Raw genomic sequence first — 13,578 nt, 5'->3', positions numbered from 1 at the left:
CCACCCTCTATGGCTCCCAATTCTTTTGAAGCCGCTCCTGATCCAGTTCCACAGCCTCCACTTTACGTCCCCTTCTCCCTCCTTCTCAAGCGCAGGCCGTGGCCACCACAGCTCCCAAACCCTGTCCCCTGCCTGTTTCAGAGGCAAGCTCTAAGAGCTCAGCCCCACTCTTTACCCCGAGGGCCCCAAGGTTCTACCCCAACCTCCCTAGATCCCCTCCTCATACCCGGTCCCCAACAACTTTAAAGCAGGAAACTTTACCGCAGGACCTCGCTCCTTCCCCTGCTCATTCCTCCCTTTACGGGAAGCAGCTGGAGCAGAAGGCATTGCTCGGGTTCATGTCCCATTCTCCCTCACCGATCAATCTTAAATCAAAAAGTGTCCTGGCTCCATCTCTTCAGACCCAGATAATTATCTAAAAGAATTCGAATATCTTACCCAGTCTTACAACTTCACCTGGCATGATATTCACATCATCCTTTCCTCCACTCTTCTCCCAGAAGAGAAGGAACAGAGTATGGCCAGCCTCTTAGGCACATGTTGATGAAAATACACAAGACAGACAACACTAAGTCCGTAGAGGTCATGGCTGTCCCCCAAGAAGATTCCAACTGAGATTACCAGACAGGGAGACCTGAGCAGGCAGGGTGTCATCATATGATTGCTTGTCTCATTGTGGGCCTTCAAAAGGCAGGACATAAAAGCCTTCAACTTTGATAGTTCAGTTCAATTCAGTTCATTCACTCAGTCGTGTCTGACTCTTTGCGACCCCATGAATTGCAGCACGCCAGGCCTCTCTGTCCATCACCAACTCCTGGAGTTTACCCAAACCCATGACCATCGAGTCGGTGATGCCATCCAGCCATCTCATCCTCTGTCGTCCCCTTCTCCTCCCGCCCCCAATCCTACCCAGCATTAGGGTCTTTTCCAATGAGTCAACTCTTCACATGAGGTGCCCAAAGTATTGGAGTTTCAGCTTCAACATCAGTCCTTCCAATGAACACCCAGGACTGATCTCCTTTAGGATGGACTGGTTGGATCTCCTTGCAGTCCAAGGGACTCTCAAGAGTCTTCTCCAACACCACAGTTCAAAAGCATCAAATCTTCAGCACTCAGCTTTCTTCACCATCCAACTCTCACATCCATACATGACCACTGGAAAAACCATAGCCTTGATTAGATGGACCTTTGTTGGCAAAGTAATGTGTCTGCTTTTAAATATGCTATCTAGGTTGGTCATAACCTTCCTTCCAAGGAGTAAGCGTCTTTTAATTTCATGGCTGCAATCACCATCAGCAGTGATTTTGGAGCCCCCAAAAATAAAGTCAGCCACTGTTTCCACCGTTTCCTCATCTATTTGCCATGAAGTGATGGAACTGGATGCCACGATCTTAGTTTATTAAATGTTGAGCATTAAGCCAACTTTTTCACTCTCCTCTTTCATTTTCATCAAGAGGCTCTTTAGTTCTTCTTCACTTTCTGCCATAAGGATGGTGTCATCCGCATATCTGAGGTTATTGATATTTCTCCTGGCAATCTTGATTCCAGCTTGTGTTTCTTCCAGCCCAGCGTTTCTCATGATGTACTCTGCATATAAGTTAAATAAGCAGGGTGACAATATACAGCATTGATGTACTCCTTTTCCTATTTTGAACCAGTCTTTGGTTCCATGTCTAGTTCTAACTGTTGCTTCCTGACCTGAATACAGGTTTCTCAAGAGGCAGGTCAGGTTGTCTGGTATGCCCATCTCTTTCAGAAGTTTCCAGTTTATTGTGATCCACACAGTCAAAGGCTTTGGCATAGTCAATAAAGCAGAAATAGATGTTTTTCTGGAACTCTCTTGCTTTTTCAATGATCCAGCAGATGTTGGCGATTTGATCTCTGGTTCCTTTGCCTTTTCTAAAACCAGCTTGAACATCTGGAAGTTCACGGTTCATATATTGCTGAAGCCTGGCTTGGAGAATTTTGAGCATTACTTTACTAGCGTGTGAGATGATGCATCCTGGTATATCTAGCCCCAGATATTTCTATTGTTCCTAACTAGCAGACCCTCCCTATCCCTCAAATTCATAACCTACCCAAGTGGGCAATTCAATTCATTCCTCTATTAATCAATTTATGAGTAGCAGAAGAGATTGGAACAGGGACTGTAGGACTCACAATTTCTTTAGTTACTACCAAAGCCTTTCTAAAGACCTCACTGAGAGTCTAGAAGAAATAGTTACAAGCACTATTCAAAACCAGCTAGATTCCCTGGGAGCCATGGTTCTCCAAAACAGAAGGGGATTAGACCTTCTAATGGCAGAAAAAGGGGGCCATTTTTGGAGGAAGCTTGCTGCTTCTATGCCAACAAATCAGGCTTTGTAAAGGAAGCAGCAAGAAATCTGACACACAGGGCCTCAAGAACCCCTCAGCAACTCAGTAATTCATGGGAAAACTGCCTAAACAATTGGAATTGGATGTCCTGGGTCCCACCTTTTCTAGGCCCTCTTCTTCTCCTTACCCTTATTCTAACTTTTGGCCCATGTTTAATGCATCTTTTTTTCAAAATTTCTTCAGGACTGCTTATAAGACTTCACCAACCGAACTATCTGAAGTACTTTTAACTCGCTCAAATTATCAAAAACTTCGACCCCATACAAATCCCCTTGACTCACATCCCAGCCTTTCCTTATCTCACCCCCACGACGCCCCTGTCCTGCAGGAAGCAGCAATGGAACAGTTACGGAAGATTCACCTTCAGCCCTTATCCTAAACCAAAAGGGCTGGAAGGATAGGGCCTACGTGGGGGCTCATGGTTGAAATGGCTCATTATGTTAACCTCACAAACAAAGAATAAAATCACAGTCATCCTTGACACTGACCAAATTGCCCAAATGACATTCTGTTTTCCTGCTGGCGCCTACCTTCTCAAGGCTATGAGAACACCAGATTCCAGCACCTCCAGCTAGGTGACCACAGGACTCAGCTACAGGCTAAAAATTAACCATCCCTTCAGAGAATTTTTCATTGGCGGGGTATGAGAAAGACCCTGTTAAAAAGGGACGACACTGGTTCTTCTCAAGGGCAGTCACCGTCTCATTTTCCCTCTAAAAAATTTCCTTTTGCTGCCTGACTGCCCAGCTTTCTTTCTTTTTCTCTGCACTCATCTTACAGTATCTAAGTGTAATTCAAGTTTCAGCAGAAATATCTTCTTCAGAGGTGCCTCCTCATTGTGAGACTCCTCACTGTCCCTCTTCTGTCTTTACCACATAATAATAAGTTATGATCATAATAATTGTTTAATAATATGCACCACTCTCTAAAAAGGAAGGTAAGTGACATCATATACGTGAGGTTTTCATTACAAGTGGCATTTTGAAGTGGAGTTTCTCTAAGAATTGTCTGAATTGTATTTACAGCTGAGAAATACTGTCAGAAAAGCAAAGGAGACTTGCTAGGGAAGGGGACGGTAGGCAAAGAAGGGGAGATGAGTAAATCTACTAGCCTTCTTCAGCCACATTTTCACAACCTAGAATAATGGAGTCCACTCTGTGTTGCCTTGACAACGAGGCACCCCCTCACACATCGCCAGTGGGAAGGCTACACGCAATCTCAGTCTCCCATGGGACCAGCGGTTTCCTTGCTCTGGCAGAAGGAGCTAGAAACTTTCACAGGGCCCAGACACTAGCATATCAAGCATCTAAAAATCCAATGCTGTCTAGCAATCAAGACAATGTTCAATATTCTAGGTTGCTCTTAAGATTCCCTTCATAAATAGGGAAAGCAACAAAACAGGTAGGGATGGCTTCTCCTAATTTGTCTCTGTCTGTAGACAGTCAGGAGATTTGACATGTATTAATACATCCTCTCAAGAGTCTATTCCTCAAATCATGCTGTGTGGTATCATAATACTGGTCCCAAGTCTGATGCATGACACAATCCATCAGTTAGTGATAGCCCGGCAATCTATGACACATACATACGTGCTAAGTCGCTTCAGTCATGTTTGATTCTGTGTGACCCTATGGACTGTAGCCCGCCAGGCTCCTCTGTCTATGGGATTCTCCAGGCAAGAATACTGGAGTGGGTTGCCATTTCCTTCTCCAGGGGATATTCCCAACCCAGGGATCAAACACTATTAATTAATTATATACTTTGAAAAAGTTGCTTAGGTATTCAGTTTTTGGTACTTTCAACATGGTATGGAAATTTCCTATGCTATAAAATTAAAAGGAAAGCATAACTATTTTCAATAAGATATAGTAAAAGAGTAAACTTTTAAAAACCATTATATTTTCCTCTGCCTGGCTTGTCTTTTGTCTTTGCCTTTTTCTTATCTTTATTTCCCTAAATATTAATAATGACCTTTCAGAACAGCTCTCAAGCAGAAGAGAATTTCAGATTTAATCATGACCAACTGCTTTCTTGTGTTATCATTAATTAGCTTAACCAACAGTTCATTTGAAGAAGGTTCCTAAAATGCTCTACATCCATAGTTCCCAATTAAACGATCTCTTTTTCTTATTCTTTTGAGAACAGCTTAAGGAGGATGCCTCTTTTTGGCTGCGCCACACAGTGTGGGGAGTAGTGTGGGGAGTGGTGTGGGGAGGAGGGAGAAAAGAAAGGAACTTGATATTGATCATGAGTCCTTGAAAGCTACAGATGCTGTGTAGGAATCACTTAGCATATTAAATTGCAGTGCTTTGAGCTCTGGAAAATATAATGAGGAAAAGGTTGAGAGTATATAATGCTATCTTATTTTCCTGTAATGTGCAATAATGAGATAATTTGGGCTGTGCTAGGACAAGACTAATCAACTTGAATTTCCACCTGATTTAGCCAAGCAGAGTCTGACATCATTTCCTGTTTTATAAAGACTTCATTTATCTCTCATTTAGTTACATATATAGTACTTAGCTTTACTCTTTGCCACATCCACACTGTGGCTTAATTAGTGCAGAAATGCTGCAGGATATGCTGTTTTGTCCTAACTCAACACAAAACACAAATTTTAGCATCCGTAAGTAGCACTAGATAAGTGGTTCAGAAAATAGATATTAAAACAGTTCAGTTTTTGTTATAACATATTGAACAATGAAGATTCCAGAAATGCAGTGTCCCAACTCGGACTCTGATGCCTGAAGTCACTGTTCACTATGTACAAGCACATAATTGACCTCTGACCCCCATGTTTTTCTTTCGTGCTACACTAAAAGTTTTTTTGAGAAAAAGCACTGCATTGCATTTCATTTTATACCCTCTGTGCAAAATCTAGTGTTTGGCACATGGCTGATGATCAAGACATGCATGGTGAATGTGTCGTGTTTAAGAAGTGCTTGGCGAATGTGTGGTAATGTTGTTCTTTAGCTGCTAAGTCGTGTCTGACTCTTTTGTGACCCTATGGACTATATAGCCCACCAGGTTCCTCTGTCCATGGGATTTTCCAGGCAAGGATAATAGAATGGGTTACCATTTCCTTCTCCAAAGCGTCATCCTGACCCAGGGATCGAACCCATGCCTCCTGCATTGGCAGGTGGATTCTTTACCACTGAGTCACCAGGGAAGCTCAAAACAGTATCTGTAAGTAGGTTTAAAGAATAAGAGTCGTGAAAGTTGTACCTTTGGGCTACAATTTTGGTTATTGGTAAATACGCATACATTTTGTGATTCTGAAGGGTAAATAAAGTCTCTAATTATCAAATTACACTCTGATTTATTCTTTATTATTTCTTTCTAAATAAATACAAGGTCCTGTTTATAATTAATCTAATACTGAACTACAATGTAAATTTATGACTTAACTTTCTTAAACAAATACAATTTTAATGTGATTCAATACTAGATTACAATTATGTTTATTTGAATGCCTCAACAAGTAGACCATGTGAAAAAGAGCTCTACATAGCAGAGTGGCATTTGTTCCTAAGAATAAAAGACTACTCTTGTGTTTTTCTTCTCCTCTGAACTCTATTTAGGTGCTACATTGACAGATAATGGCTAAAATGTCTCCTCTTTTTGAAGATACTATATTTCTCCAGAACCTTGACAATAGTATGTAAAAGATACCCAGTTTTTTTCATTTTTGATACCTAGTTTTAACTGCTAATTTACAGCATTCTGCAACTGCTCTCTGTAGTGAACGCTGAATAAATTTAATAAAAATACAATGATTTGTAGCAAAAAGGTATAACTCATAACTACATTGGCAATCGTTTTAGTATTTATTATTTCTCTTAATAATGTAATATTACATATTAAAAGTCAGAGTAAGCATATACGATATTTTTATGCTTAAATAAAATCAAAGACAAAATGAATCACTAAGTCACAAAGTCATGAATCCCGGAAAGTAAGTCTGAAGATCAAGAGATTGAAATAAAATACCTTTTAAAAGGCCATTCTTGTAAATACCTCATAATCACTAAGAAATGATTCGTCATATTTAAGATCTGAATGGAGCCATAGAGATCACAGTCCAATACCCTCACTTTCTAGATGATACTAACACGGACAGAAAGGCAGACTTAATGGCTGGGAGGACACATCGCTAATTGGTGGCTCACTGGGGACAAGTTAAAAAGCGTCTCCTTTCGCACTTCCCAAATGGCAGTGTAGAGACCTTTAAAGTCCACTCCTTTATAAAAACAGGGGGAAGACTGGCAAAAAAAAAAATAATAATTTTTTTCAAAATCAACATTTTCAACACTCTAAAGATTGACATAAGGATTACAGTAATTCAAGGAGAGTTTATTCAAGAAAAACGGCTGAGTCAACATAAGAGAACTGAGCTTTGTGACACTTCAGCTTGCCATGTTTCCATTCCCCCTCTCCAGTTCCAGAGAAGAATCAGCCTATAGCCTCACAATCATGTAGTCATGGAAACCAGCAGCCTCTGGGTCACTAGAGGGGTAAAAATGGTTTAGAGAAGCGCTAAAGCTCCATCCCCAGAGAACTGTCACAGCTTGACCTAGATGGCAGTCCTAAATACTTGCATTTTTAGGGCTTTTCTTTATTAGATCTGACTAAGAGCTCTCCTTGAACAACCATCCCTATCCCTGGAATATTTGTCATAAACAATCAGTGGCAATTGTTTAACATCTTATGTGGTTGGGGCAGTGACTCACTCCAGTTGAGGCTAATGAAAACTTAACCAAAACATTTAAGAGGAAAAACCAGGGCATAAGATGTCCATAGGAGGCTTTGGAAAGCTCTATCATAATCCTGGGAATCCAGAGGCTACTTGCATGTACAGGGCTGTGAGTATGACCCTAATTTCCCACCACTGATTGACTACAGCCTCTTCACAAGTATAAAGTAAGGCCTCCAGAGTTGTAAATGACATGCTTCAACACACAGTGTGCTACTTAGAAAAGGCTGGGAGACTTGCTGTTTCAAAGCATTTAAGGAAATATTCACCCACTCTCTGCCTCACAAGTAAGCTAATCATGCAAAGACTTCCGTGGTACACACAAGAAAGAATACAGACTTAACAGAATTAATCCAGGAAAGTCACTAAATGAATAACCAGCATGAGCAATAACCCCATTTTGGGGGGAATGGAGAGAGAATGTCTTGCCAAATTATAATTTCAATACAATTCAAATTATAATAATATAATAAATAGCCAATTATTATTTTTAAATTATATATATGCATGTGTATATATATATATTTTTTTCTTTTTTAAATTATGGGATATGCCAAAAAAGAAGAAAACATTACCTATACCCATAAAAAAATAAGTCAATAGAAACTATCCTTGAGGAAACCCAGATACTGGACTTACTAAACAAAGACTAAATCAGCTATTACAAATAAGCTCAAACAACTAAAGGCAACAATGCCTAAAGAAGCAAAGGAAAGTATGAGAATTTCTCTCACCAAAAAAAAAAAAAAGAATACAACAAAAAACATAGATATTTCAAAAAGAAACAAATAGCAATTACAGAGTAGAAAAGTATAGTAAGTGAAAGGAAAAATTCACTAAGGATTTACAGTTATTTGAAATGGTAGATAAAAAGTTCATGAACTCTGATACTAGTCAGCTGTGATTATTAAGTCTGGGAAACAGAAATAAAGAGAAAAAAATGAATGAGAACATCAGTATAATAAAATATGGGTAACAAGAGTTTCAAAAGTAGAGAAGACAGGGAAAGGAACAGAAAGAATATTTGAGTAAATAATGGCTGAAGAATTTTCAAATTTGATCAAAAATATTAATCTGAACAATAAAAATCTCAAGAAAATTCAAAGAAGATCCAAGGGGTTCACAAACAGATCAACATCTAGACACCATGGTCGGTCAAACTATTTAAAGTTGAAGACAAAGAGATGCTCTTAAACACTCATCATGTAAATGTAACCCTCAGTAGGATTAACAGCTACATTCTCGACTGGAAACCATGGTGGTCAAAGAGCAGTGGGATGACATTGTACATCATGAATAAAAAAAACGACTTTCAACTCAGAGTTTTATATCAAGCAAAAGTAGATAACAACTGAAAGAATTCACTGCTATTATACCTTCCCTAGAAGAAATACTAGACAGTCCTCGACGCTGAAGTGAAAGGGATGTGTACTGAAGGGGAAAATACGTGTGTGTGTGTGTGTGTCTGTGTGTGTGAGTGTGTGTATAAATACTTCCCTGGTGGCTCAGATGGTAAAGAATCTGCTGCACTATGGAGACTTGGGTTCAATCTCTGGTTTGAGAAGATCCTCTGGAGAAGGGAATGGCTACTCACTCCAGTATTTTTGCCTGGAGAATTCCATGGACAGAGGCTACAGTCCATGGGGTCACAAAGAGTAAGGCACACCCGAGCAACTAACACTTTACATATATATATATATGAGATATAAAATATATGCTATAACTCAACAGTAAAAATATAAATAACCCAATTAAAAACATGCAAAGGTCTGAACAGAACTTTTTCCAAAGAACATATATAGATACAACACATATGGAAATATGCTCAATTTTCTTCTCAAGGAATTAAAGGTCCGTAAGTATGCTTAATGACCAAATTATCATTATTTAGTCTTATTGCACTGGTTTCCTTGTTTCTGTATTTTCTCTATTCTCTGATTAAACTTATTGTTTAGCTAAATATTTTCCACAGACAAAAGGCAGGCAGAGGTTATGTGAGGGATGGGTAGAACTATAGGGCTCTATCCATTTCACTATTTGATCCAAGTCCCTGACTTTAACGAAAAAAGCTTGTAGAATTTTAAGTAATGTGAATTCAATTGATTTATCTTACAACTAATACTTTTCACATGATACATAAAGTCTAGTTTCAAAGCATGGTTTCAAATAATCACTGGTTATTTCAGCTAAAATACAGAAATCTCAAGAACATCAACAAAGTAAACTAGAGCAACTTACAGGGCAGGAAGTTTGAATGTTCTTCTCTAAGAAGTGCTTGCAAGCATACTCCCAATCCTCTGTCACACCCCTGAACTCCCATTCTTTGTGGGTATATGTGCATGTGGTCTAGGCAAACTCATCCCATATATCCCTCTCAAATATTTTTCCCCACCTTTAAATTTCCAGATCCTTTATACTTTGTAAACAACCCAAATGCCAGCTGCCCTATATGGTTCTCCAAGATCATCTCCAGATATCAGTAATCTCTGCTAATACTGACTCAATTCTTATCAGCATCAACTGCATGCATTTATTTATTACTTCCTACCTTTAATATATCTTCCAAACTTGTAATTCATTTTATTTCTGCTTCTTCATTCTAACAGCAGTGCAGTACCTTGCTTTTAGTGAGTAATGAACACATATATATGTATATATTTATGTGTTTGAATAATTTTTTTGTGTGAACAAAGCATATGACTTCAGAAGGGGAATCTGAGAAATTACAAGGCATGAATTATTCAATATGAATCAATTTAACAAGACACAATCTTCTCATTCTGAGGTAGAGATGAACATTGGAAATTGATAACTGTGATAAAGGGCTTGAATTGTAGAATGGATATGGACCATGGGGGATTTATTTAGGAGAACAAGTTTGGGTGGGCCACTGTGGAATGAGGTACTCAGAAACCTGAAGTTGGCTGAAATTGTTGGGTTTTCTAAAGAAAGGAAAATGTTGTTTACTGGAAAGAAAAAGGACCCTACATCAGTATTTATTAATAAATAGTATATGGAAGACTGTCAAATTTAAATTGGAGCATATGTTATACCAAAATCTTAATAAAGTATTATACAAATGATAGATTAAGAACAAACTGTTTTAATTGCAAAACGAGTAAAATCCTTTAAGAGATGGGGAATCTACTAAATTAAGATATCTTTCCAATAATTATTACTCTTCATCAATAAACACAACTGCAATCAGAATTTAGAAACAAAAGAGACAAAAGACTGACTTCTCTGACCACATCAAAGAAGTAGAAGTATTAAAACAATATTCACACAAGAGAAAGAACAGAGACTAAGACAGCATTCACTTTGAGCCTTAGTTTTCTCAGTTATAACATATGCACACACAAAGAATCCCAGCTTCACAGAATCATTAAGAAGCGGAAAAGAGATTTTATATATAGTAAAATACAGTATTTTACTGTATTTTAATATACAGTAACTCATATACAGTAGGCGTTCACTAAAGGATATGCCCACTGTAAAATTCAAATGGGCAGTTTCTGAATGTCTCCCTTGTAAAGGGAAATGGCATTAGGTTCATTATAACTAAAGTACTAAAGATATATTAGCAGGTATTCTGTAACTTGATGATATAACTATATGTTGTTGTTCAGTTGCTAAGTCATGTCTGACTCTTTGTGATCCCATGGACTGCAGCATACCAGGTTGCCCTGTCCTTGACTGTCTCCCAGAGTTGGCTCAAATTCATGTCCATTGAGTCAGTGATGCTACCGAACCATCTTATCCTAGGTCACCCTCTTTCCTATTGCCTTTAATCTTTCCCAGCATCAGTATCTTTTCCAATGGGTCAGCTCTTCGCATCAGGCGGCCAAAGTATTGGAGCTTCAGCTTCAGCATCAGTCCTTCCAACGAATATTCAGAGCTGATTTCCTTTAGGATCAACTGATTTGATCTTGCAGTCCAAGGGACTCTCAAGTCTTCTCCAGCACCATGGTTTGAAAGCACCAATTCTTCGGCGCTCAGCCATGTTTTGTCAGAACTCTACTATGACGCATCCATCTTGGATGGCTCTGTATGACATGGCTTATAGCTTCACTGAGTTACACAAGCCCTTTCACCACAACAAGACTGTGATCCATGAAGGGGGCAACTATACAGCGTATGACAAAATTAAAAACACACTATTTACTTCCTTTTTTTCTAGACTTCAGTGGCAAATATGCTCGTTAGGCTGTTATCTCAAACATCATCTTCTAACAGACATTTCATCTCATGAAATTCATCGTAAAACCTATGAAAGTCCTGGTAGACAAAGACTTAGTGTTTGACATTGACATTGGAAAAAGAAGGGTTTTAGGGGATGAAATAAATAAAAATCAGACCACAATATGCACTGTTCAGCTTATCAGATCCTTGGAGGACAGAATTATTCTGTGAAGATCCCATGGGGTATTTTATGACATTTCTAGCTTCACAAAATTCATATGTGTTTTTTATTTCCTAGTTGGTTGTGCTTTCTTTATTTCAGTTGTTCTCCCATAATATCTTACATAATCACAAAACAGAAACGGAGCCAATGAGGTTTTGTTTGTTTGTTTTTAATGGCCATTAAGCAGGCAGGATTGGTTTCAGTGTATTTACCTCTATTTGGTAAATGGCAAGATGTCTCATAAAATGCAAACTTTTAAGACTCAAGAAACTGACTAAGCATATGAAAGGCTTTTATTTTTCAACTTTCCTGTGCTTTCGTATTTGTGTGCATGAACACGTACCCATGAGCTTTACAAGAAAACCACCTTTCAAGAAGTTGATTTTGTCTCAGCATTTGCACCTATAAATGTATATTTCCTATGCCTTCATTCTCCTCTACTCTTCTCCCTAATTTTCATTTCAGGAGAATTTTCACTCCCCTGCTTACATTTTTGCACACATAGTAAGTATTCTTGGTATGCAAATGGAAATAAAACATTTAACAAGCTACCATTCCATCTCAAATAACTTAATATAATCTTATTTCTATGCCATTCTCATCCTTGAAAATACTCAGTATTCCAAAACAATTTTAAGGATTGTCTGTTAATACTTTCATTGAAGCAGAAAGGAACAACACATTACATGTGGCAGGACTCTTCCATATGGCTCAGAGCATCTTCATTATTTTGCAGTGAAGAATCTAAAAAAGAGAGTAAAAGTGCTTCCTCTAAGGTCAGAAGGTAACTAAGTATCACACGCAAGGCCAGGACATGGATGGTTTCCCTGAATTAATCATGTTGACTTTTCTCCACTTCACCAGACTCTCATGAATTTCTGTCTCCAATCTGTGGCCAGCCAGAATATATCTTACTTAGCAATCAACATGTAATATATTTCTTACTTATTCAACATGGAAATGGGAAAGCAACAAGGGGTTTTATTAAGAAAGCTGTCTCTTCTTTTGGATTCTGTGACAAGTCAAACATAAGAAAATGTCATTGTAAGTAGGGTCTCAGAGGAGGTGACCCTGCCTCACCGCATCACAGGCTTACAGCAGACTTGACAACCTTGGTCATAATTTTATCAAGAGATGCTCTATTTATACATTGCCCAAAGCATTTCCTTCAATTTAATCACTTACAAAACTCCACGGCTTTTGCTAGAATGGATGATAAATTGATTTTATCCCCTGGTAGTTGGGAGGCACTAATCTTGTTTAGCTTTTGCTGTGAGCAGTTATATGGAGTTGACAAATATACACACACATACACACACACACACACACACACACACACACACACACACACACACACACACACACACACACTAGATTTTGAACATTTTCCCACACACACACACACACACACACACACACACACACACACACACACTAGATTTTGAACATTTTCCTAAATGGGAAGGTGAAGTGCCTTTACAGAGTAGTTCATCGTATTATTTTTGAGTGGCAAATGAAACGATGAGATCAAATCTCCAGTTGTGAATATATTTAAAAGCATTATATCTTTTAAAGGGGATATGCTCAAATATAAAGTGAAATAAATGTATTGCAGCATGACTATTAAGCACAGATCCTCTGTAATCTTGTCTGGTTAAGTAATTTGCATCTTGGTAAGCATAAAAAGGTCCACAGCAGTGATTATCTATCACTAAGTGCTCTAACTCCTGGTTATTTGAATATTGAATATATTCATATTCAAGTTTCATCCTGTTCTCTTGACAGGGTACCAACATTATTTCATTTCATTGAAAATAGTAATTTATTGACAACAAAGTATTCTCTAACAGAGTTTGGGAGATGATATTCTTGATGCTTTCAGAAAACTTTTATTGTTACTGCTTAACTATTTCTACTTAACATTTTCATACCTTCTAGTATTTTGCTGCATACAAAGCATTTTATGTCTAATACAACCTAATTTAATGTCCCATTTTACAGTGAGTTGTAGGTTGAATTTGGTAAATACAGTGAGATTTCTCAA

The 13,578-nt window shown here is 38.3% G+C and overlaps 1 protein-coding gene and 1 long non-coding RNA gene across 3 annotated transcripts in view; both read right to left on the bottom strand.

The window, feature by feature from the left end:
* LOC145524615 (uncharacterized) overlaps positions 1 to 8,729 on the bottom strand; it is a 47,461-nt gene extending 38,732 nt beyond the window's left edge. The window contains exons 1-2 of the long non-coding RNA XR_014067714.1: positions 8,623 to 8,729; positions 439 to 493 (exon numbers count right to left, since the gene is read on the bottom strand). This is a non-coding gene — a long non-coding RNA (uncharacterized LOC145524615). The remainder of the gene's footprint in view (positions 1 to 438; positions 494 to 8,622) is intronic.
* CNTNAP2 (contactin associated protein 2) overlaps positions 1 to 13,578 on the bottom strand; it is a 2,222,175-nt gene that overhangs the window by 1,825,504 nt on the left and 383,093 nt on the right. The window lies entirely within an intron of this gene.

This window comes from Giraffa tippelskirchi, chromosome 10, assembly GCF_054371585.1.
Source record: "Giraffa tippelskirchi isolate mGirTip1 chromosome 10, T2T-mGirTip1v1.2.pri, whole genome shotgun sequence".
NCBI classification, from domain to species: Eukaryota; Metazoa; Chordata; class Mammalia; order Artiodactyla; family Giraffidae; genus Giraffa; species Giraffa tippelskirchi.
Note: the sequence above shows the minus strand (reverse complement) of the source record. Positions and strands in the feature narration are given on the sequence as shown.